Source organism: Phyllobates terribilis, unplaced genomic scaffold (assembly GCF_046119375.1).
Source record: "Phyllobates terribilis strain yellow unplaced genomic scaffold, ASM4611937v1 Scaffold_8__6_contigs__length_399053987, whole genome shotgun sequence".
Lineage (NCBI taxonomy): Eukaryota > Metazoa > Chordata > Amphibia > Anura > Dendrobatidae > Phyllobates > Phyllobates terribilis.
The window spans coordinates 127,075,321-127,101,702 of record NW_027362768.1 but is presented as its reverse complement, the minus strand read 5'-3'; positions in this window follow the sequence as shown (position 1 = coordinate 127,101,702).

Here is a 26,382-nt window from a genome sequence, read left to right as displayed (position 1 = left end):
GTCTGGTGGATACACAGCTGATAGTCCTACTGAATAGACTGTTAGAATTTGTATTATGGCAAGAAAAAAGCAACTAAGTAAAGAAAAACGAGTGGCCATAGTTACTTTAAGAAATGAAGGTCAGTCAGTCCGAAAAATTGGGCAAACTTTGAAAGTGTCCGCAAGTGCAGTTGCAAAAACCATCAAGCGCTACAAAGAAATTGCCTCACATGAGGACCGCCCCAGGAAAGGAATACCAAGAGTCACCTCTGCTTCTGAGGATAAGTTTATCCGAGTCACCAGCCTCAGAAATCGCAGGTTAACAGCAGCTCAGATTAGAGACCAGGTCAATGCCACACAGGGTTCTAGCAGCAGACACATCTCTACAACAACTGTTAAGAGGAGACTTTGTGCAGCAGGCCTTCATGGTAAAATAGCTGCTAGGAAACCACTGCTAAGGACAGGCAACAAGCAGAAGAGATTTGTTTGGGCTAAAGAACACAAGGAATGGAAATTAGACCAGTGGAAACCTGTGCTTTGGTCTGATGAGTCCAAATTTGAGATCTTTGGTTCCTACCACCGTGTCTTTGTGCGACGCAGAAAAGGTGAACGGATGGACTCTACATGCCTGGTTCCCAACGTGAAGCATGGAGGAGGAGGTGTGATGGTGTGGGGATGCTTTGCTGGTGACACTATTGGGGATTTATTCAAAATTGAAGGCATACTGAACCAGCATGGCTACCACAGCATCTTGCAGCGGCATGCTATTCCATCCTGTTTGCGTTTAGTTGGACTATCATTTATTTTTCAACAGGACAATGACCCCAAACACACCTCCAGGCTGTGTAAGGGCTATTTGACCAAGAAGGAGAGTGATGGGGTGCTACGCCAGATGACCTGGCCTCCACAGTCACCAGACCTGAACCCAATCGAGATGGTTTGGGGTGAGCTGGACCACAGAGTGAAGTCAAAAGGGCCAACAAGTGCTAAGCATCTCTGGGAACTCCTTCAAGATTGTTGGAAGACCATTTCCGGTGACTACCTCTTGAAGCTCATCAAGAGAATGCCAAGACTGTGCAAAGCAGTCATCAAAGCAAAAGGTGGCTACTTTGAAGAACCTAGAATATAACACATATTTTCAGTTGTTTCACACTTTTTTTGTTAAGTATGTAATTCCACATGTGTTAATTTATAGTTTTGATGCCTTCAGTGTGAATGTACAATTTTCATAGTCATGAAAATACAGAAAAATCTTTAAATCCAAACTTTTGGTCTGTATTGTATGATGGGGAAAACCACTGTTTGGGCACATGCAGGATTCGGAAGGGAAGGAGCGGCATTTGACTTTTTGAATGTAAAATTTGCTTGAATAATTAGCGGACGCCATGTTGCGTTTGGGGAGCCCCTGATGTGGGGGGTTTCCACTGTTAAGGCACAAGTGACACCATTTTGGAAACTAGACCCCTCAGGAATTTATATAGATGTATGGTGAGCAGCTTGAACCCTCAGGGGCTTCACAGAATTTTATAATGTTGAGCCGTGAATATTAAAAAAAACATTTTTCCCACAAAAATGTTATTTCAGCCCCATGTTTTTGATTTTCAACAAGGGTGGCAAGAAAAATTAAACCAAAAGATTTGTTGTACAATTTCTCCTGAGTACGCCCATATTTCTTATGTGGTGGAAGACCACTGCTTGGGCAACTGGCAGGGCTCCGAAGTGAAGGAGCACCATTTCACTTTTGGAATGCAAAATTGGCTGGAATCAATAGCAGATATAATGTCACATTTGGAGAGCTCCTGTGGTACCAAAACAAGGGAAACCCCCCACAAGTGACCCCATTTTGGAAAGTAGACCCCACAAGGAATTTATCTAGATGTGGGTTGAGCACCTTGAACCCTCAGGGGCTTCACAGAATTTTATAATGCTGAGCCGTGAAAATTAAAAAACACATTTTTCCCTCAAATATTATTTCAGCCCCAAATTTTTCATTTCCACAAGGGTAACAGGAGAAAATGCAGCATAAAATTTGTTGTGCGATTTCTCCTGAGTATGCTCATACTTCATATGTGGTGGAAAACTACTGTTTGGGCGCACGGCATGGCTCAGAAGGGAAGGAGCACCGTTTGTGTCTTGCAATGTGAAATTGGCTGGAATCGACAACAGACGCCATGTCGTGTTTAAAGGGGACTCTGAGGTGGAACCCCCACAAGTGACCTCAGTTTGGAAACTAGACCCCTCAAGGAATTTATCTAGATGTATGGTGAGCACCTTGAACTCTCAAGGGCTTCACAGAATTTTATAGTGTTGAGCCGTGAAAATAAAAAAATCTATTTTTTTTCCCACAAAAATGCTTTTCAACCCCCAATTTTTTTTATTTTCACAAGGGTAACAGGAAAAAATGGACCCCAAAATTTGTTGTGCAATTTCTCCTGAGTAAGCCGATACCCCATATTTGGGCGCACGGCAAGGTTCGGAAGGGAAGGAGCGCCATTTGACTTTTTGAATGTAAAATTTGCTTGAATAGCAGACACCATGTAGCGTTTGGAGAGCCCCTGATGTGCCTAAACAGTGGAACCCCCCCACAAGTGACACCAGTTTGGAAACTAGACCCTTCAGGGAACTTATCTAGATGTGTGGTGAGCATCTTGAACCCTCAGGTGCTTCACAGAAGTTTATAACATTGAATCGTAAAAATAACATTTTCAAATTTTTCCCAGAAAAATGTTTTTCAGCCCCCAATTTTGCGTTTTCATAAGAGTAACAGGAGAAATTGCGACATACCATTTGTTGTGCAATTTCTCCTGAGTAAGTCGATACTTCATATGTGGGAGAAAACTACTGTTTGGGCGCATGGCAGGGTTTGGAAGGGAAGGAGCGCCATTTGACTTTTTGAATGTAAAATTTGCTTGAATAATTAGCGGACGCCATGTAGCGTTTGGAGAGCCCCTGATGTACCTAAACAGTGGAAACCCCCCACAAGTGAAACCATTTTGGAAACTAGACTCCTCAGGGAACTTATCTTGATGTGTGGTGAGCACCCTGAATCCCCAGGTGCTTCACAGACGTTTATAATATGGAGCCGTGAAAATAAAAAAATCAAACTTTTCCACAAAAATGATGTTTTAGCCCCAATTTTTTTTATTTTCTCAACAGTAAGAGGAGAAAATTGACCACAAAAACGTTTGTGCAAACTCTCCTGAGTACGCCGATACCCCATATGTGGGAAAAATACACTGTTTGGGCGCACTGCAGGGTTCAGAAGGGAAGGAGCACTGTGTGACTTTTTGAACGCAAAATTGTCTGGAATTGAGAGCGGACGCCATGTCGCATTTGGAGAGCCCCTGATGCGCCTATATAGTGGAAATACCCCCACAGGTGACCCCATTTTGGAAACTAGACCCCTCAAGGATTTTATCAAGGGGTATAGTGAACATTTTGAACCCAGAGGTACGACACAGAATTTGATAACATTAGGTCATCATATTGAATAAGTTATCATTAGTCTTGAGCGCAAGTGCTCGCTACTTGAGTTTGCATCGGGTACTCCGGTATGCACCATGTATCGCAGGTGCTCAAGTGACATGCTCGAGTCCCCTCCCCACACATTTCACGGTTGTTAGACACTCCAAAAAAAAACATGCGGGGATCGCTCGTGCATGGCAGGCAATCCCAGGTAGGTTTTTTTGGCCGCGTAGCATATGGTGCGGAGACTTGAGCATGTCACTCGAGCACCCGCGATACTCGGTGCATACCTGAGCACCCGATGCAAACTCAAATAGCGAACACTTGTGCTCAACACTAGTCGCTATATCGTCATCATTTTTTTTTTACTTTTGAAAAAATCCCAACCCCAACACAACCCTACTCCTAACCCTAGCACAACCCTAATCCTAACCCTAGCACAACCCTAACCTCAGCACAGCCCTAACCCTAGTAAAACCCTAACCCTAGCAAAACCCTAAGCTCAACCCTAGCACAACCCTAACCCCAACCCTAACACCACCTTAACCCTAGCACAACCCTAACCCTAGCACAACCCTAATTCTAGCACAACTCTAACCCTAGCACAACCCTAATCCTAACCCTAGCACATCCCTAACCGTAACCCTAGCACAGCCCTGACCCTAGAGTCTATTTTTTACGTCGTTCCTCGTGTGGTATAAGTGATTAGATTACTTTATTCTTCGGGTCAGTGCGATTACAGCAATACCAAATTTATAGTGGGTTTTTATTATTGACAGCTATCACACATTAAAAGACACTTTTTCTTGCAAAGACTAGTTTTTGCATCGCCATATTTTGAGAGCTATGATTTTTCCATATTTTTGCCGACATTCATGTGACAGCTTGTTTTTTGCACGACGAGTTGAAATTTGTATTGGTACCATTATCAGGCATGTGATATTTTTTTGATCGCTTTCTATTACGATTTTTGGGAGGCAGAATAAACAAAAACCAACAATTCAGGAATATTTTTTTTTTTGTGGTGGAAAACTACTGTTTGGGCGCATGGCATGTCTCAGAAGGGAAGGAGCACCGGTTGTGTCTTGCAATGTGAAATTGGCTGGAATCGACAGCAGACGCCATGTCGTGTTTAGAGGACCCCTGAGGGGGAACAGTGGAAATCCCCCACAAGTGACCTCAGTTTGGAAACTAGACCCCTCAGGGAACTTATCTAGATGTGTGGTGAGCACCCTGAATCCCCAGGTGCTTCACAGACGTTTATAACATGGAGCCGTGAAAATAAAAAAAACAAACTTTTCCACAAAAATGATGTTTTAGCCCCAATTTTTTTATTTTCACAACAGTAAGAGGAGAAAATTGACCACAAAAACGTTTGTGCAAACTCTCCTGAGTACGCCGATACCCCATATGTGGGAAAAATACACTGTTTGGGCGCACTGCAGGGTTCAGAAGGGAAGGAGCACTGTGTGACTTTTTGAACGCAAAATTCTCTGGAATGGAGAGCGGACGCCATGTTGCATTTAGAGAGACCCTGATGTGCCTATATAGTGGAAACCCCCCACAGGTGACCCCATTTTGGAAACTAGACCCCTCAAGGATTTTATCAAGGGGTATAGTGAACATTTTGAACCCAGAAGTACGACACAGAATTTGATAACATTAGGTCATCATATTGAATAAGTTATCATTAGTCTTGAGCGCAAGTGCTCGCTACTTGAGTTTCCATCGGGTACTCAGGTATGCACCATGTATCGCAGGTGCTCAAGTGACATGCTCAAGTCCCCTCCCCACACGTTTCACGGTTGTTAGACACCCAAAAAAAAACATGCGGGGATCGCTCGTGCATGGCAGGCAATCCCAGCGAGGTTTTTTTGGCCGCGAAGCATATGGGGCGGACACTTGAGCATGTCACTCGAGTACCAGTGATACTCAGTGCATACCTGAGCACCCGATGCAAACTCAAGTAGCACTTGAGCTCAACATGAGTCGCCATATCGTCATAATTTTTTTTTTACTTTTGAAAAAATTCCAACCCCAACACAAGCCTAATCCTAACCCTAGCACAACCTTAATCCTAACACTAGCACAACCTTAATCCTAACCCTAGCACAACCCTAACCCTAGCACAACCCTAACCCTAGCAAAACCCTAACCCTAGAAAAACTTTAACCCTACCAAAACCCTAACCCCAACCCTAGCACAACCCTAACCCTAGCACAACCCTCACCCTAACCCTAGCACATCCCTAACCGTAACCCTAGCACAAACCTAACCCTAGAGTCTATTTTTTACGTTGTTCCTCGTGTGGTATAAGTGATTAGATGACTTTATTCTTCGGGTCGGTGTGATTACAGCAATACCAGATTTATAGTAGGTTTTTATTATTGACAGCTATCACACACTAAAAGATACTTTTTCTTGCAAAGACTAGTTTTTGCATCACCATATTTTGAGAGCTATAATTTTTCCATATTTCGGCCTACAGTCATGTGACAGCTTGTTTTTTGCGGGACTAGTTGAAATTTGCATTGGTACCATTATCAGGCATGTGACATTTTTTGATCGCTTTTAGTGTTGAGCGAGCACTAAAATGCTCGGGTGCTCGTAGCTCGGGCTGAGCTCACCGTGATACTCGGGTGCTCCACCCAAGCAACGAGTCCAATGTTAGTCTATGGGAGACCCGAGCATTTTTGCGGCGGCACCCCCGGCAGTCTGTAGGAAGCCTAAAAAGTGCCCAAAACGATAGTGACAGTGCTCAAATGACATAGGGACAGCATGGGGATCGCCCCAGGAAACATTTCTGACCCCCAGGTCACTGCTGTCAACAACGTGGTCAGAGGTATTAAGCCACTTTTACGGGCTCACAATAAAACGTTCAAAAACGTTTTTCCTGTGAAATATGTTAAGGAACTTCCTTTCCAGGGTAAAGACTTGTGTATAAGGTAAAATAAATAACCAAAAACAAAAATACTCCTCCACACCTTGGGCTATGTTCACAAGTAGCATTTTTTATGCCTTTCTGCACTTTTGTATTGCTTTTAACCATGACAAATGCATTCACCGGAAAATGTCATTTTAACATTTTACAACCTTATCTGGCCATGTGCTGTGTGACACATGCATACAGTGCTGAAAAGACATGGAAACAGCATGGGGAAGACCCCTGGAAGCATCTCTGACACCCAGGTCACTGCCTAATAGTGTGCCCATCAGAAGTGATCCTTGCCGCATCAGAAGATGCAGACTTGCAACTATCCCCGAGCAAGTCCTTGTCCCAGGGCAGTGTTCAATTGTACCTCCCCCATTCCTTGCAATGCAAGCGCAATTATGCAGCCTGCACCCACCCCCAGCCTGCAATACCATACTGCTTGCTTGCACTTGAAATTGGGCCTTTTAGGCATGTGGAGGCGGAATCTGGCCACCACGTCATGGCTGCGTCGACGGCCTGGTATCCATACTCAGTCCCCAGCCGTCCGACGGCCAGGTATCCACGCTCGGTCCCCAGCCGCCTGGGGACGGCCGGGTGTCAATAAACGGTCCCCAGACGCCCCCATTTGTCCCGGTAACCTTCCCCACACTTTTCTTAGCCTGGCCTGCTTTAGGGCAGCATTGGACGAGCCCACCAGACAACTAGACTCCTCCGGTGGTCCCTGGCTTCTCCATCAGTGGAGTTGAGAGTGCCAAGGTGAAGATCATGATGATGATGATAGAAGTTAGCATTTGATTTGTTTTCTTGGAATGCAATCGTAAGTGTGCAGCCTGCCACCCACCCACCCCCAGGCTGCAATATTATACTGCTAGCTTGCTTGCACTTGAAATGAGGCCTTTTAGGTATGTGGAGGCAGACGCCGGCCACCATGTCATGGCTGCGTCGGCGGCCTGGTATCCATACTCAGTCCCCAGCAGCCTGGTGGCCGGGTGTCCATGATCGGTCCCCAGCCGCCAGGGGGCGGCCGGGTGTCCATACTCGGTCCCCAGCCGCCCCGCGGCTGGGTGCCCACACACGGTCCCCAGCCACCTGGGGGCGGCAGGGTGTCCATAAACGATCCCCAACCGCCCCTATTTGTCCCGGTGCGCCTTATACACAATCGCGCATACCAAAACATTACCTGTGCCCTCCCCAGTGCATTTAGTGGGAAGGACAGCCTAACCACAAACACGTGGACAAGTGAATGTGGCCAGGGATGGTCCATCTCACTGACGCCTTCACACTGGGTTAATATTGTGGAAACCGGGACACAGTTGGACACTGGGATGCAACACATCCTCCAGACATAGAGGATTGCGGGTCCTGGGTCAATCAGGCTTCAACACAAAGTTCAGAAGGTAGACAGCAGCAGTGGTCGGCCTCCTACACAACGAGTAAATTATTCATGATCATTCATGAGGCCATCCATCTCCTTAGCTTTCTGTTCCTTGGAATGCAAGCGCATGTATGTAGTAGCGGCTAGGCCTGAGGTGGTCAGCGTTTTGGCGCATGTCCTACCTCCTCCGAGGATTTCTAGATGTTTTCCTGCTACTATCCCAGTTCTAGGACTCCCGTTAAAACAAAGCTTCAGGTGATGAATGATGGATGAGGTGGTGGCAAAGGAGAAAGAGCAGGAGGAACAGGGACCATTCACATCAATATCAGGCCAGTCAACCACACATGTCTTGTAGGATATGTTTCTGTACCAAAATAAACGGTTCGGCTACACAGTTATAGGGCATACAGTGAGTGCAATGCCTACCAAAAATTTCGAGGCACTCCAATGCCCCTTGGAAGTGACATGGAGGTCAAAGGGCCTTAACTAAACCGTTTTTTCCATTTATAGCAACTGGGTCTCCTGTACACTGTTGGCCTAAGCAGTGAATGGAAGGCTTTCCAAGAATTATGAGCAACTGCAATGCCCCTTGAAACAGACGTGGATTAGAGCGTACTAAAAACCGTCTACCCATTATTGGGGAGTGGGTCTCCCTTAGTTTTTGCCTATGCATTGAAAAGAAAAAGCTGACTAAAATTAGGAGGAAATGCAATGCCCGTTGGAAGAGTCGTGGAGGTTAGAGGTAATTAAAAACAACATTTCAATGCCCCTTGGAAGAGCTGTGGAGTCCAGAGTGGTTTAACAAGACGATTTTAATGCCCCTTGGAAGAGTGGTGGAGGTCGCAGTGGAATAAAAAGACAATATCTATGCCCCTTGGAAGAGTGGTGGAGGTCGCAGTGGAATAAAAAGACAATATCAATGCCCCTTGGAAGAGTGGTGGAGGTCGCAGTGGAATAAAAATACAATATCATTGCCCCTTGGAAGAGTGGTGGAGGTCGCAGTGGAGTAAAAAGACAATATCAATGCCCCTTGGAAGAGACGTGGAGGTCACAGTAGCTTAACAAGACGGTTTTAATGCCCCTTGGAAGAGCTGTGGAGTTCAGAGTGGTTTAACAAGACGGTTTTAATGCCCCTTGGAGGAGTGGTGGAGGTCTCAGTGGAATAAAAAGACAATACCAATGCCCCGTGGAAGAGACTTGGAGGTCAAAGTAGCTTAACAAGACAGTTTTCATGCCCCTTGGAAGAGCTGTGGAGTTCAGAGTGGTTTAACAAGACGGTTTTAATGCCCCTTGGAAGAGCGGTGGAGGTCGCAGTGGAATAAAAACACAATATCTATGCCCCTTGGAAGAGTGGTGGAGGTTGCAGTGGAATAAAAAGACAATATCAATGCCCCGTGGAAGAGACGTGGAGGTCACAGTAGCTTAACAAGACGGTTTTCATGCCCTTTGGAAGAGCTGTGGAGTTCAGAGTGGTTTAACAAGATGGTTTTAATGCCCCTTGGAAGAGCTGTGGAGTTCAGAGTGGTTTAACAAGATGGTTTTAATGCCCCTTGGAAAAGACGTGGAGGTCAGAGTAGCTTAACAAGACGGTTTTCATGCCCCTTGGAAGAGCTGTGCAGTTCAGAGTGGTTTAACAAGATGGTTTTAATGCCCCTTGGAAAAGAAGTGGAGGTCACAGTAGCTTAACAAGATGATTTTAATGCCCCTGACAAGAGCCATGCAGTACAGCATATTAAAAACATTATTCCCATTATTGGGGAGTGGGTCTCCCATAGTCTTTGCCTATGCCTTCCAAGCAAAAGCTGCCAAAAATTAGGACGGAGGAACTTGCAATGCTGGCAAACAAGAGCCATGCAGTACAGCATATTAAAAACATTCCCATTATTGGGGAGTGGGTCTCTCATAGTCTTTGTCTATGCCTTCCAAGAAAAAGCTGCCAAAAATTAGGACGGAGGAACTTGCAATGCAGGCAACACGGACCACGGTCACCCTGGTGGTATAGTGGTGGTGGAGGCTGATGATAAGGAGAAGAGCAAAATGCAGCTGAAATGAGGAAGCGTATACCCATGTGTGGGTGTGAAGTGGTGCATGGGAATACACCTCCTGAAATAACACAGTGGATTTGACTTTATGTTACTCTGCTGTCATTTGGTGGTGATGAGAAGTCTGGCCCAATCCAGCCCTTGTTCATTTTGATAAGGGTCAACTTGTCAGCATTTTCAGTTGACAGGCGAGTGCGCTCATCAGTTATAATTCCCCCAGTGGCACTAAAAACACGCTCCGATAACACGCTAGCGGCAGGGCAGGCCAAGACCTCCAAGGCGTACAGAGTGAGTTCATTCCAAGTGTCCAGCTTGGATACCCAATAATTGAAAGGCACAGAGGAATCACGGAGGATGCTGGTACGGTCGGCAAGGTACTCCCTCACCATCTTTTGAAACTTTCCACTCCTTGTGAGAGAACCCCGCGCCTCAGGGCCTGTAAGCTGGGCGGGTCTCAGAAAACTGTCCCAGAACGTTGACAGTGTTCCCCTGCCTCTGCTGGATTGGAGTTGCGTCTCTCTTGCCTGTACGCCTTGGTTGGGCAACGAACTGTGACCTCTGCCGCTAGCGTGTTCAGATGGGAATTTTTTTTAACAGTTCTGCAGCAAGGGCCCTCTGGTACTGCCCCATTTTTGTAGACCTCTCCACCTCAGGAATAAGAGAGTGAAAATTCTCCTTGTAGTGGGGGTCTAAAAGTGTCACCAACCAGTAATGGCTGTCACCCAACATTTTGACAACGCGAGGGTCACGGCTAAGGCAGCGTAATATAAAGTTAGCCATGCGTGCCAGACTGGTAACGGGCAAGAGTTCCGTGTCCTCACCAAGATGGCGACTGACAATGCTCTCCTCCTTCTACTCCTCCTCCTCCTCCCCCCTGCCCTCAGGCCACCCACCCTGAACCGACGGTATGACAGTTGTACAGGTACTACCGTCTACAGCGCATGATGCCAGCTCCTGTACTTCCTTCTCCTCTCCCTCATTGTCCCCCAATGCACGTTGGAATGAGATGAGGCTGGGCTGTGTGTAATCGCCCATTATGGCTTCTTTATCCATCTCATCATACTCTGGCTCCAATGCCTCCTCTTTAATTCTCTGCAGAGAGCATTGCAAAAGACAGACAAGTGGGATGCTGACGCTAATGATGGCGTCATCGCCACTCACCATCTTGGTGGACTCCTCAAAGTTTCTCAGGATGGTACATATGTCAGACATCCAGGTCCACTCCTGAGGTCTTATGTGTGGAGTCTGACCTGAATATCGACGGCCTTGTTGCAGCTGGTACTCCACAACTGCTCTCTTCTGCTCACAAATCCTTTGCAACATGTGGAGGGTAGAGTTCCAATGTGTGGGGACATCACACACCAGTCGGTGTTCCGGAAGCTGCAAACGCTGCTGCAACACAGCAAGGGCGGTGGAAGCTGTAGCCGACTTCCGAAAATGAGCTGACAGGCGGCGTACTTTGATGAGCAGATCTGGCAACTCGGGGTACGATTTAAGACACCGCTGAACCACGAGGTTAAGCCCATGAGCCAGGCATGGTACATGTGTGATCTCGCCTCGCCTCAGAGCCGCCACCAGGTTACAGCCATTGTCACACACGATCATGCCTGGATGTAGGTTCAGCGGTCTCAGCCACAGAACTGCCTGCTCTTTCACAGCTGTCCACAACTCACAAGCAGTGCGAGGTTTATCACCTAAGCTTATGAGTTTCAGCACAGCTTGTTGCCGCTTGGCGGAGGCAATACTGCTGTGCTTCCAGCTTGTAACTGATGTGGTGATATCTGAGATGGAGGCTGAACATGAGGAGGAGGAGGAGGATGATGCGCAGGAGCTGTACACTGTGGGGGCAACTCTGACTGACATAGGGCCTGCAATCCTCGGTGTGGGGAGGATGTGTTCCGTCCCAAGGTCCCACTGGGTCCCGGCTTCCATTATGTTAACCCAGTGTGCCGTCAGGGAGATGTACCGCCCATGGCCACAAGCACTTGTCCACGTGTCCGTTGTCAGGTGGACTCTCCCAGTAACTGCGTTGTTGAGGGCACGGCAGATGTTTTGGGACACGTGCTTGTGTAGTGCGGGGATGGCACACCCGGCAAAATAGTGTCGGCTGTGGACCGAGTACCGAGGGACGGCCAACGCCATAAGGTTGCGGAAGGATTCCGTCTCCACCAGCCTAAAAGGCAGCATTTCCAACGCATTCAGATGAAAATGTGCGAATTTAGGACTGTGGCCTGTGGGGCGTTGGCTGCGAATTTGCGCTTTCGTTCAAAGGTCTGGGATATGGACAATTGAATGCTGTGGTGGGACGTGGACGTGGACGTTGATGCTGTTTCTTGAGAAACTGCCATAACAAGTGAAAACTGAGAGGAGGGGGCATCTTTGCATGCAGTATGGTCAGGGGATTGCCTTGCATGCACAACAGGGGGTTCTCTTGCATGCACAACAGCGGAAAAAGCAGTGGTGACACCAGCTGACACTGGTCGTGGACCCTGGGGTTCGCCCCTCAAAGTCAGGTGCTTTGCTGACATGTGCCTGATCATGCTGGTGGTGGTCAGGCTGGTACTTTTGTCACCCCTGCTGATGCTGGCATAGCAGGTGGTACAAATGGCCTTTTTGGGGTTATCAGCAGAGTCTTAAAAAAAATTACAGACTCTGGAAGAACTACCAATTGTACTGACAACGTCTCTCGTGTTGGTGTTACAGGGACTGTTGCCCGCCTTCTGAGTGCAGCCACCACACTGCTTCTTCCTGCCTGTTGGGGTACTCTGCCTCCCTCCCCCTGTGTGCTGCTGGCCTCGCTCTGCGTGTCCTCCTGCCACGTTGGGTCAGTTACTAGATCATCCACCACCTCCTCCTCTTCCACTTGCGCACCACGATCCTCCTCCTCACTTCGTGGCAATTGTGTCTCGTCATCGTCCACCTCTTGTGACAAATTGCCAGCGTCGCCTTCCTGTGGCCGTTCAAATATTTGGGCATCGCTACACGGGATCTCCTCTTCCACCACTTCAAGCGGAGCAGGCGAGGGGCACAAATATGGAAATGGACCAGTGAACAGCTCTTCAGAGTGTCCAACTGTGGGATCAGTTGCTGTCTGATGACACTCGGCATGGTGGGAGGAAGGAGCATCAGAGTGAGGAGGAGTACGCTGTCGAGACTCATGGCTACTAAAACTTGACCATGTGGAAGACAGACCGGAGGTGGTGGTGCCCAGGTAACTGGATGTATTATCTGCTATCCAATTAAAATAACCTGTTCACACTGATCAGTTCGCAATACTGGTGTTGTTGTGTGCTTCCCTAGTAATTTGGTCAAGAAGTGGGAGCGAGAAGATGTCTGTTGGTTGTGGCACATTTTCACCTTGGCCACGGCCCCATCCTCTACACGCACCATCACCAGAACGTCCAGTTCCACGTCCCTTGCCACGCGCCTTGCCCATTGTAAATGAAGTAAAATAGCTTATACTCACACTATCAATGGAAAAAGGGTAATAAAAAGGAGATTAGAACCGTGGAAGAGGAAAACCACAGTTCTATTTCTCTGGCCTACACCAGAATCTTTTAAACAGATATATTTGTGTCTGAACAGTCAGGGAGACACTATTACTGTTTTTTTTTACGGAAAAAAGGCCAATAGCTGGACAATACAGAGATTTGAACCGTGGAACTGCAAAACCACAGTTATAGTTATGTGGCCTACACCAGAATCTTTTAAACAGATATATTTTTGTCTGAACACTCACAGACACACTCTTTTTTTGGGGGGGGAACACCAAAAAGTTAATAAGATGGGTATTTGTACAGTCTGACGGAGGGAAAAAAAAAGAGGATTTAGATGATAAAAAAAGGATTTTTCCTGGTCCCCGAGACCTGGGACTAAGTCTAGCAATTTGAGCAGTAGGAGCACACAGGACTGTAATGCAGTGTTTGTTGGTATAACCACTGCGTCTCCTATACAGCCTGCCTGCCTGATATCTGGGATGGATATTAGTCCTGAGAAGGACAGTTTGTTTGATTTGGCAGGCTTTAGAGACCCTACACTAAGTATTTCGCAGTATAAATCTCTCCCTAGCTCATCAGCACTCTCCCTACACTGTCTGATCTGGAGAAACTTGTCCAAGATGGCGGCGCCTGGTTTTAAATACTCGAGGTGACGCTGTGCGGCCAGCCAATCAATGTAATGCCAACAACCAACATGGCTACGGCATTATAGTGACTGGCTGGCAATCCCTGCATGTTCAGTGGCTCTGTAAAAAGCGCCAGACATGCAGGGTGGAGACCTGAGCTCCCGCCCGAGTAACCCGGAAATGCTCAGTGCTCGCCGAACATCCCGAGTAGCGAGATGCTCGGGTGAGTACCGAGCAGTGTCGACCATGCTCGCTCAACACTAATCGCTTTCTATTACGATTTTTGGGAGGCAGAATAAACAAAACACAACAATTCAGGAATAGTTTTGTTTTTTTTTATGCCGTTCCGTGTGTGGTAAAACTAAAATAAAGTAGCTTTATTCTTTGGTTCAGTACGTTTACAGCGGTACCACATTTATATAGTTTTTCTATGTTTTGGCGCTTTTACACAAAAAAGCCTATTTTATAGAAAAAATACTTTTTTTTCCATTGATCTAATCTTAGAGCTATAATTTTTTTATTTTTTGGCTGATGGAGCTATATGGAGGCTTGTTTTTTGCGGGACGAGATGACGTTTTCAGCGGTACCATTTTTATTTACATTCGCATTTTTAATTGCGTTTTATTCCATTTTTTGTTTGGTGGTATGATGATAAAGCATCGTTTTTTTTTTTTTTACCGTGTTCACTAAAGGGGTTAACTAGTAAGACAGTTTTATAGGTCAGGTCGTTGCGGACGCGGCAATACCAAATATGTGTATTTTTATTTATTTTTTCATAATATTCATTGATGGGTACATTATATTTTTATTTTTGGGGGATTATTCTTTTCATTTTTTTAAATATTTTTTCCAATTCTTGTTTTTAACTTTCTGACATTTTTTTAACTTTTACACTTTGTCCCACTATGGATCTTCCACTTTTTGCAGTCTGATCGCCTGTATAGCATAGGGATGCAGCAGCATCCCTGTGCTATGCAGCCTATCAATGCTGCACAGGCAGAAGATACTTTGATCATGAGCAGTGAGCGATCAAATTATCTTCCGGCTGTCTGATGACCCAGATGTCGTCATGAGGATATCTGGGTCACCATGACAACCACGGGACCCGGCCACAGACAGCGCGGGACGCTGGAGAGGAGGTAAATATCGGTGCTTACCTCCCCTTTCTCCCAGAATGCTGCGATCGACTTCGATCTCAGCATTTCGAGGGTTAATGTGCTGGGAGCGGTGCGGGACCACTCCTAGCACATAGCACCTGGTGTCAACTGTGAGAATCAGCTGACACCGAGCGGTGATCGCCCCGCACCGCTTGTGTGCGGTTGCGATCACAGTCTGCGTAATAGTATGTCCCTGGTCCAATAGGCCCAGGGCACAAGGACGCACTATTACCACATATGTCAGAAAGGGGTTAATACACTGTGTGCAGAATTATTAGGCAAGTTGTATTTTAGAGAATTATTTTTATTATTGATCAACAACTATGTTCTCAATCAACCCAAAAGACTCATAAATATCCAAGCTTAATATTTTTGGTAGTTGGAGTGTTTTTTTTTAGATTTGGCTATCTTAGGAGGATATCTGTTTGTGCAGGTAACTATTACTGTGCAGAATTATTATGAAAATTAATAAAAACCAAATATAATCCCATCTCACTTGTTTATTTTCACCAGGTAAACAAATATCAGTGCACAAAATTTAGAAATAAACATTTCTGACATGCAAAAGCAAAAACCCCCAAAATTAGTGATCAATATAGCCACCTTTCTTTATGATGACACTCAACAGCCTACCATCCATAGATTCTGTCAGTTGCTTGATCTGTTTTTGATCAACATTGCGTGCAGCAGCCACCACAGCCTCCCAGACACTGTTGCGAGAGGTGTACTGTTTTCCCTCCCTGTAGATCTCACATTTTATGATGGACCACAGGTTCTCTATGGGGTTCAGATCAGGTGAACAAGGGGGGCCATGTCATTATTTTTTCTTCTTTTAGACCTTTACTGGCCATCCACGATGTGGAGTAGTTGGATGCATGTGATGGAGCATTGTCCTGCATGAAAATCATGTTTTTCTTGAACGATACTGACTTCTTCCTGTACCACTGCTTGAAGAAGTTGTCTTCCAGAAACTGGCAGTAGGTCTGGGAGTTGAGCTTCACTCCATCCTCAACCCGAAAAGGTCCCACAAGTTCATCTTTGATGATACCAGCCCATACCAGTACCCCACCTCAACCTTGCTGGCCTCTGAGTCAGAGAGGAGCTCTCTGCTCTTTACTGATCCAGCCTCTGGCCCATCTATCTGGCCCATCAAGAGTCACTCTCATTACATCAGTCCATAAAACCTTTGAAAAATCAGTCTTAAGATATTTCTTGGCCCATTCTTGACGTTTTATCTTATGTTTCTTGTTCAGCCTTCCTTACCTTGGCCATGTCCCTGAGTATCGCACACCTTGTGCTTTTTCATACTTCAGTAACGTTGCAGCTCTGAAATATGGCAAAACTGGTGGCGAATGGCATCTTGGCAGCTTCACGCTTGATTTTCCTCAATTCATGGGCAGTTATTTTTCGCCTTTTTTGGCCAACACGCTTCTTGCGACCCTGTTGGCTATTTGACATGAAACGCTTGATTGTTTGGTGATCACGCTTCAAAAGTTTGGAAATTTCAAGACTGCTGCATCCCTCTGCAAGACATCTCACTATTTTGGACTTTTCAGAGCCCGTCAAATCTCTCTTCTGACCCATTTTGCCAAAGGCAAGGAAGTTGCCTAATAATTAAGCACACCTTATATAGGGTGTTGATGTCATTAGTCAACACCCCTCCTCATTAAAAGATGCACATCACCTGATTTACTTAATTGGTACTTGGCTCTCAAGCCTATGCAGCTTGGAGTAGGACAACATGTATAAAAAGTATCATGTCATCAAAATACTCATTTGGCTAATAATTCTGCACACAGTGTACTGTATATGCCGACTGTTATATATTAACAGGCAGGTTATTATTGAATATTACAATATGTACTACTAATATTTATCTACATATTTTCATACATCATATACACTGCTCAAAAAAATAAAGGGAACACTCAAATAACACATGCTAGATCTAAATGAATGAAATATTCTCATTGAATACTTTGTTCTGTACAAAGTTGAATATGTTGACAACAAAATCACACAAAAATCATCAATGGAAATCAAATTTATTAACCAATGGAGGCCTGGATTTGGAGTCGCCCCCAAAATTAAAGTGAAAAAACACACTACAGGCTGATCCAACTTTGATGTAATGTCTTTAAAACAATTCAAAATGAGGCTCAGTATTGTGTGTGGCCTCCACGTGCCTGTATGACCTCCCTACAACGCCTGGGCATGCTCCTGATGAGGTTGCGGTTGGTCTCTTGTGGGATCTCCTCCCAGACCTGGACTAAAGCATCCGCCAACTCCTGGACAGTCTGTGGTGCAACTTGACGTTGATGGATGGAGCGAGACATGATGTCCCAGATGTGCTCAGTCGGATTCAGGTCTGGGGAACGGGCAGACCAGTCCATAGCTTTAATGCCTTCATCTTGCAGGAACTGCTGACACACTTCAGCCACATGAGGTCTGGCATTGTCCTGCATTAGGAGGAACCCAGGACCAACCGCACCAGCGTATGGTCTCACAAGAGGTCTGAGGATCTCATCTCGGTACCTAATGGCAGTCAGGCTACCTCTGGCGAGCATATGGAGGGCTGTGCGGCCCTCCAAAGAAATTCCACCCCACACCATTACTGACCCACTGCCAAACCGGTCATGCTGAAGGATGTTGCGGGCAGCAGATTGCTCTGCACGGCGTCTCCAGACTCTGTCATGACTGTCACATGTGCTCAGTATGACCCTGCTTTCATCTGTGAAGAGCACAGGGCGCCAGTGGTGACTTTGCCAATCCTGGTGTTCTGTGGCAAATGGCAAGCATCCTGCACGGTGTTGGGCTGTTAGCACAACCCCCATCTGTGGACGTCGGGCCCTCATACCACCCTCATGGAGTCGGTTTCTAATCACTTGTGCAGACACGTGCACATTTGTGGCCTGCTGGAGGTCATTTTACAGCTCTGGCAGTGCTCCTCCTGTTCCTCCTTGTACATAGGTGGAGGTAGCGGTCCTGCTGCTGGGTTGTTGCCCTCCTACGTCTCCTGGTGTACTGGCCTGTGTCCTGGCAGCACCTCCAGCCTATGGACACTATGCTGACAGACACAGCAAACCTTCTTGCCATAGCTCGCATTCATGTGCCATCCTGGATGAGCTGCACTACCTGAGCAACTTTTGTGGGTTGTAGAGTCCGTCTCATGCTACCACAAGTGTGAAAGCACAACCAACATTTAAAAGTGACCAAAAAATCAGCCAGAAAGCATTGGTACTGAGTTGTGGTCTGTGGTCCCCACCTTCAGAACCACTCCTTTATTGAGTGTGTCTTGATAATTGCCAATAATTTCCATCTATTGTCTATTCCATTTACACAACAGCATGTGAAATTGATTGTCAATCAGTGTTGCTTTCTAAGTGGACAGTTTGATTTCACAGAAATTTGATTTACTTGGAGTTATATTCTGTTGTTTAAGTGTTCCCTTTATTTTTTTTCAGCCTTGTATATACAGTACAGACTAAAAGTTTGGACACGCCTTCTCATTTAAAGATTTTTCTGTATTTTCTTGACTATGAAAATTGTACATTCACACTGAAGGCATCAAAACTATGAATTAACACATGTGGAATTATATACTTAACAAACAAGTGTGAAACAACTGAAAATATGTCTTATATTCTAGGTTCTTCAAAGTAGCCACCTTTTGCTTTGATGACTGCTTTGCACACTCTTGGCATTCTCTTGATGAGCTTCAAGAGGTAGTCACCGGAAATGGTCTTCCAACAATCTTGAAGGAGTTCCCAGAGATGCTTAGCACTTGTTGGCCCTTTTGCCTTCACTCTGCGGTCCAGCTCACCCCAAACCATCTCGATTGGGTTCAGGTCTGGAGACTGTGGAGGCCAGGTCATCTGGCGTAGCACCCCATCACTCTCCTTCTTGGTCAAATAGCCCTTACACAGCCTGGAGGTGTGTTTGGGGTCATTGTCCTGTTGAAAAATAAATGATGGTCCAACTAAACGCAAACCGGATGGAATAGCATGCCACTGCAAGATGCTGTGGTAGCCATGCCCATTCAGTATGCCTTCAATTTTTAATAAATCCCCAACAGTGTCACCAGCAAAGCACCTGCACACCATCACACCTCCTCCTCCATGCTTCACGGTGGGAACCAGGCATGTAGAGTCCATCCGTTCACCTTTTCTGCGTCACATGAAGACATGGTGGTTGGAACCAAAGATCTCAAATTTGGACTCATCAGACCAAAGCACAGATTTCCACTGGTCTAATGTCCATTCCTTGTGTTCTTTAGCCCAAACAAGTCTCTTCTGCTTGTTGCCTGTCCTTAGCAGTGGTTTCCTAGCAGCTATTTTACCATGAAGGCCTGCTGCACAAAGTCTCCTCTTAACAGTTGTTGAAGAGATGTGTCTGCTGCTAGAACTCTGTGTGGCATTGACCTGGTCTCTAATCTGAGCTGCTGTTAACCTGCGATTTCTGAGGCTGGTGACTTGGATAAACTTATCCTCAGAAGCAGAGGTGACTCTTGGTATTCCTTTCCTGGGGCGGTCCTCATGTGAGCCAGTTTCTTTGTAGCGCTTGATGGTTTTTGCAACTGCACTTGGGGACACTTTCAAAGTTTTCCCAATTTTTCGGACCCAATTTCTTAAAGTAATGATGGCCACTCGTTTTTCTTTACTTAGCTGCTTTCTCTTGCCATAATACAAATTCTAACAGTCTATTCAATAGGACTATCAGCTGTGTATCCACCAGACTTCTGCACAACACAACTGATGGTTCCAACTCCATTTATAAGGCAAGAAATCCCACTTATTAAACCTGACAGGGCACACCTGTGAAGTGAAAACCATTTCCGGTGACTACCTCTTGAAGCTCATCAAGAGAATTCCAAGAGTCTGCAAAGCAGTCATCAAAGCAAAAGGTGGCTACTTTGAAGAACCTAGAATATAAGACATATTTTCAATTGTTTCACACTTTTTTGTTAAGTATATAATTCCACATGTGTTAATTCATAGTTTTGATGCCTTCAGTGTGAATGTACAATTTTCATAGTCATGAAAATACAGAAAAATCTTTAAATGAGGTGTGTCCAAACTTTTGGTCCATACTGTATATATATATATATATATATATATATATATACATACACATATACAAACACATATATACACAGTGGGGAAAATAAGTATTTGATACACTGACGATTTTGCAAGTTTTCCCACCTACAAAGAATGGAGAGGTCTATAATTTTTATCGTAGGTACACTTCACCTGTGAGAGACAGAATCTAAAAATAAAAAACAGAAAATCATATTGTATGTGATTGTATATATAGTATGGCATTATTAATGAGCATACAAATGTATCTATATGCAGTATATATAATGTATTTATATTCTGTATATGTATATGAAATTTATTTATAAATAATACTATGTAAATATATATTGGTAGAATAAATTGTAATGCTCAATATCAACCTGTCCATTAATATATAATAGGTTAAATATATTAACCTGTTTATTTCTGGGTCAACCTAACCTAACCTACAGTATTGATACAGCAATGGTCAAAGCAAATTTATTGAGTCCTGATGAAAATTTCTTCATAATTGGGCTCAATTTTTTTTCAACTCCCATATATTAAATTACAATAAATCTCAGGATCAATGAAAATTCTTTTTTCATGGTTTCATTTACTTTAATTAAAAAATGTCATCTCTATTTATGTAAATCTTGAAAACCCTCAGATCATTTTAATTACATTATGTTAGTTGCGAAACCTTTAAGAATTAATATTATGTGTTTCCTCTCAAATTTATTTTCTAAACACAAAATGGAAATGACTAATAATATTTTTGTTTCATTTTGTTTTTATTGTAGAACTTTTTATCAGTCTTGATTTCAACGCTAAAACATCGTTTTTGTAAGGTAAGAATGTGAACATCATGGTGAAAAATAAGCTTAAAGGAGTTGTCATAGAGCAAAATTAAAATCCATAAGACATCTTCAGGTATGGGATATTCACCCCCCCCCCCCACACACACACACACAGTACATCAGGGACAAAGAGCTGACACTTTGGACATATGGTGAAGAGAAAGTCAGTTATATCTAGGGGAGAAAAAGTAATTAAAACTAACTAAGATAGGAAGAGCTAACCATTCAAGCCCCCTTTGAAGCAGAGGACTCCCTGTAGAGAACAGGTTATTAAACAGGGAAGGTCTTTCTGGGAAAACAAAAATCAAAAGAAGGTATGTGCTTTTCCAGGCACATACAGTGCCTTGTGAAAGTATTTGGCCCCCTTGAACTTTTCTACCTTTTGCCACATTTCTGGCTTCAAACATAAAGATATAAAATTCAAATTTTTTTGGGAAGAATCAACAACAAGTGGGACACAATCGTGAAGTGGAACGAAATTTATTGGATATTTTAAACTTTTTTAAAAAATTAAAAACTGAAAAGTGGGGCGTCCAATATTATTTGGCCCCTTTACTTTCAGTGCAGCAAACTCACTCCAGAAGTTCAGTGCGGATCTCTGAATGACCCAATGTTGTCCTAAATGACTGTTAATGATAAATAGAATCCACCTGTGTGTAATCAAGTCTCTGTATAAATGCACCTGCTCTGTGATAGTCTCAGGGTTCTGTTTCAAGTGCAGAGAGCATCATGAAGACCAAGGAACACACCAGGCAGGTCCGAGATACTGTTGTGGCGAAGTTTAAAGCCGCATTTGGATACAAAAAGATTTCCCAAGTTTTAAACATCACAAGGAGCACTGTGCAAGCGATCATATTGAAATGGAAGGAGTATCAGACCACTGCAAATCTACCAAGACCCGGCCGTCCCTCTAAACTTTCATCTCGAACAAGGAGAAGACTGATCAGAGATGTAGCCAAAAGGCCCATGATCACTCTGGATGAACTGCAGAGATCTACAGCTGAGGTGGGAGAGTCTGTCCATAGGACAACAATCAGTCGTACACTGCACAAATCTGGCCTTTATGGAAGAGTGGCAAGAAGAAAGCCATTTCTCAAAGATATCCATAAAAAGTCTTGTTTGAAGTTTGCCACAAGCCACCTGTGAGACACACCAAACATGTGGAATAAGGTGCTCTGGTCAGATGAACCAAAATCGAACTTTTTGGCCACAATGCAAAATGATATGTTTGTCGTAAAAGCAACACAGCTCATCACCCTTAGAACACCATCCCCACTGTCAAACATGGTGGTGGCAGCATCATGGTTTGGGCCTGCTTTTCTTCAGCAGGGACAGGGAAGATGGTTAAAATTGATGGGAAGATGGATGGAGCCAAATATAGGACCATTCTGGAAGAAAACCTGTTAGAGTCTGCAAAAGACCTGAGACTGGGATGGAGATTTATCTTCCAACAAGACAATGATCCCAAATATAAAGCAAAATCTACAATGGAATGGTTCAAAAATAAACGTATCCAGGTGTTAGAATGGCCAAGTCAAAGTCCAGACCTAAATCCAATCGAGAATCTGTGGAAAGAGCTGAAAACTGCTGTTCACAAACGCCCTCCATCCAACCTCACTGAGCTCGAGCTGTTTTGCAAGGAAGAATGGGCAAAAATTTCAGCCTCTCGATGTGCAAAACTGATAAAGACATACCCCAAACGACTTGCAGCTGTAATCGCATCAAAAGGTGGCGCTACAAAGTATTAACTCATAGGGGCCGAATAATATTGCACGCCCCACTTTTCAGCTTTTAATTTTTTAAAAAAGTTTAAAATATCCAATAAATTTCATTCCACTTCACGATTGTGTTCCACTTGTTGTTAATTCTTCCCAAAAAAATTTGAATTTTATATCTTTATGTTTGAAGCCAAAAATGTGGCAAAAGGTAGAAAACTTCAAGGGGGCCAAATACAAGGCACTGTAGCTTCCATTCACACAGCACAGTTGGTAGTCACTCAAGCTCCGGGGGCCAGATAGGAATATTGGGTTCTGTATCAATCTGATATATACGAGAAATAGATTTTCAGTGTTGTAGCTAGAGGACGGATGTGATGCACTCACATAGCGCGGGGCCCTCCAATTGAACAACGGTTTGATAGATGGAGCTATGCCTGTCATATTTTATGTAATGGTAAAATTATGCTAAAAAATATGACGGCAATGTCTAACACCCACAATGTCTAACATCCCACAATCCGACACACATGAGGTAACCAAGGGGAGATGTGTGGGTGTAACTTAGGATCTAATAAAAGGCAAATGCCAATTATGATATGTGTTTAACGCCGGAAGATACATCACCGTGTAGGCTTGACCCTCGTTTCATCGGACGTTTCTCAATCGAAGTGCTTCACTTCGCTAAGCTTTGGGCCATTTCTGTGACAAGTGTTTAGTAAGTTTCTTTTGTTTATACTTTTTATTTTATGCAATTATATATACTGTATTGTTTTGTTCCCTTTGTAAAACGTTTTGAATATTTTTATAATCACTGCTTATCGTTCTGGATTAAATATAATATTTAACCTCTTCACAACATCCGCTGTACATGTACAGCGCATTTTGGAAGAGGGTGTATGGAGCGGGCTCACGCAGCGAGCTCGCCCCACACTCGGCCTGTGGCCGGGATTCAAAGGAGACCGTGATTTCTTCTATATGCAGAGATGCTGTTGCATCGCTGTAAATAGCTCAAGTGATCAGACGTTCGCATCTTCAAGTACCCTTGAAGGGGCTAATAACAAAAAGTAAAAAAAAAAAGTATTAAAAAAAAACTAAAAAAAACCCCCTAAAAGTTCAAATCACCCCCCCTTTTACTCCATTGAAAATAAAGATATAAAAATAAATTAAAAAATGCACATATGTGGTATCGCTGCATTCAGAAAAGTCCGGTCTATCAAAATATCAAAACAATTATCCAGATCAGTAAATAAAGTAAATGGAAAAAATTCAAGAATGCCAACAGTATGTTTTTTTGTTTGTGGCAAATGCCACACAAAAGAGCTTTAACAAGTGATCAAAATGTCACATCTATCCCAAAATGGTAATAATAAAAATCACTTTTCACCCCACAAAAAATAAGCCATCAGTCAGCTCCATCGGCAAAAAAATAAAAATGTTTTTGGTCTCGGAAAATGGTGACACAACCCCCACATTTTTTTTGCAAAGTTCTGATATTTTTTCCACCACTAAAATAATAAAAAAACTGGACATGTTTGGTATTTCCGTAATCATATTGATGAGAATTATATTGCAATGTCATCTTTACCACAAAATGTACACCGTAAAAACAATTCCCAAAAAACAATATCAGAATTGTGTTTTTTTTTCACAATTTCACCTCACTTGGAAATTCTTTCCTGTTTTCCAGTACAATATGTGGTGAAATGAATGGTGACATTCGAAAGTACAACTCGTCCTGCAAAAAACAAGCCCTCACATGTCGATGTGGACGGAAAAATAAGAGATATGGCTCTGGGAAGAAGGGAAGGAAAAAATGGAAATGCAAAAAATAGAAATTGTCTGCGGCGTGAAAGGATTAATAGTTCTGTTCCTTTTGAGCTGTAAACCGCACCCCAAAAACATACGCTACCTGTAACATGTGTCTAATCGGCCTATAAAACGATTGGTGGTGGCAACTAATGTGTTAGAACCTTGCTCTTAGGTTTTTTCTATTGCTGGTCACATGACCTTGTTGGCCTATTTAAGCCTGCTCCGCCCTTCTGGCTTTGCTGGACTTCATTGTATAACTACTTTCTAGCTAGCCTGTGCTCTGTATCTAACTCTGTTAGTTTGCTTGGTCTACGGACCTCTATGTTCTATATATTTTGTTTGTTCGTCTGTCTGCTACTATTTCTGTTAGGAGGTGTCCCATTTTCCTCCCAGTCCTTAGTACTTGTAGGGATTCCTTCCCCACATCTATAGGTCTCCGTGCAGACTAGCTTAGGACTTTAGCAGGTCTGATCGCAGGATCAGGTTCCCTGTTACATCGTAGGGATTCAGCTGAGTTCTATCGTAGGGACAGATCTCCTCTCTTTCCTTAGCTCTGGTAGCAGAACATAACAGTAAGTCCAGCCTGCAAATTCTCTAAGGAAAGATTTTTCTGTTCCATCATGGTGTCGGTTCAGGATTTGGCTCATCGCCTGCAGGGACTCTCTCTGGAGGTGGCCGAGCTCCGTCAGCACGTGAGTAACTGTCCTGGAGCACATTTCTTGGAGCCTAAGGTATGTTTGCCGGATTTATTTTTTGGTGAACATCGAGAATTTTTTTCATTTAAAAATGCTTGCTTATTGTATTTTCGTTTGAGACCCAAGTCCTCTGGGGATGAATCCCAGCGCATAGGGTTCATAATGTCACTTTTGCGCAAAGAGCCTCAGGAGTGGGCCTTTTCTTTGCAACCTAGTGATACATGCTTCAGATCAGTGGATAGTTTTTTTTCTGCTTTGGGACTATTATATGATGATCCTGACCGTGTTGCATCAGCTGAGACTGAGTTGAGACGTTTGAAACAGGGATCAGGTAATGTGGAAAAATATTGTACTCATTTCCGTCGTTGGTCTACTCAAATAGGGTGGAACAATTCTGCTCTGAAAAGTCTATTTCTTGCTGGGCTCAGTGAAAGGGTTAAAGACCTGCTAATTGCTTATCCTACACCTGAAGATTTGCAACAGGCTATGCAATTAGCTATACGGGTGGATAGGAGACTGCGTGCAAGGGTTAATGAGAGCAAATCCTCTGCTATGTCAGTTTCTGGTTATGAGAATATGTGTACTAACAGTGGTGAACCGATGGAGATTGGATCGGTGGCACCTCGCCCTCAAGAAAAAGACCGTCGATTTTCTGAAGGCTTGTGTTTCTATTGCGGAAAATCTGGTCATTTGATTAAAGGCTGTGAGCTTCGTATGAAGAAAGAAAAAAAAAAATGGTCAGTCATGTCCGTATTGCCTGTTTAAATTCCAAGGGTGTATTTTTAGCTGCTTCCACGATTGCTCAGGAAAAATTAATGGAATTTCGGGTGTTTGTTGATTGTGGGTCTACTCTGAATGTAATTGATGGGGGATTCTTGGAAAGACTCAATTTAAAACCCGAACCTTTATCATCCCCCATTGCTGTGGTTTCTGTGGATGGTTCCCCTTTGAAGAATATTACTCTCAAGGTCTGTGAATTTCCTCTCACTATTAATGGTGTTCACCATGAGAAATTGGATTTGGTAGTTTTGAATAACTTGCCTTCTCCAGTAATATTGGGATTGCCCTGGTTAAAATTTCACAATCCTGTACTGGATTGGTCTACCAATGAAATTAAATCCTGGAGCCATAAATGTTATGACAAGTGTTGTAACGGGCGTATTGCAG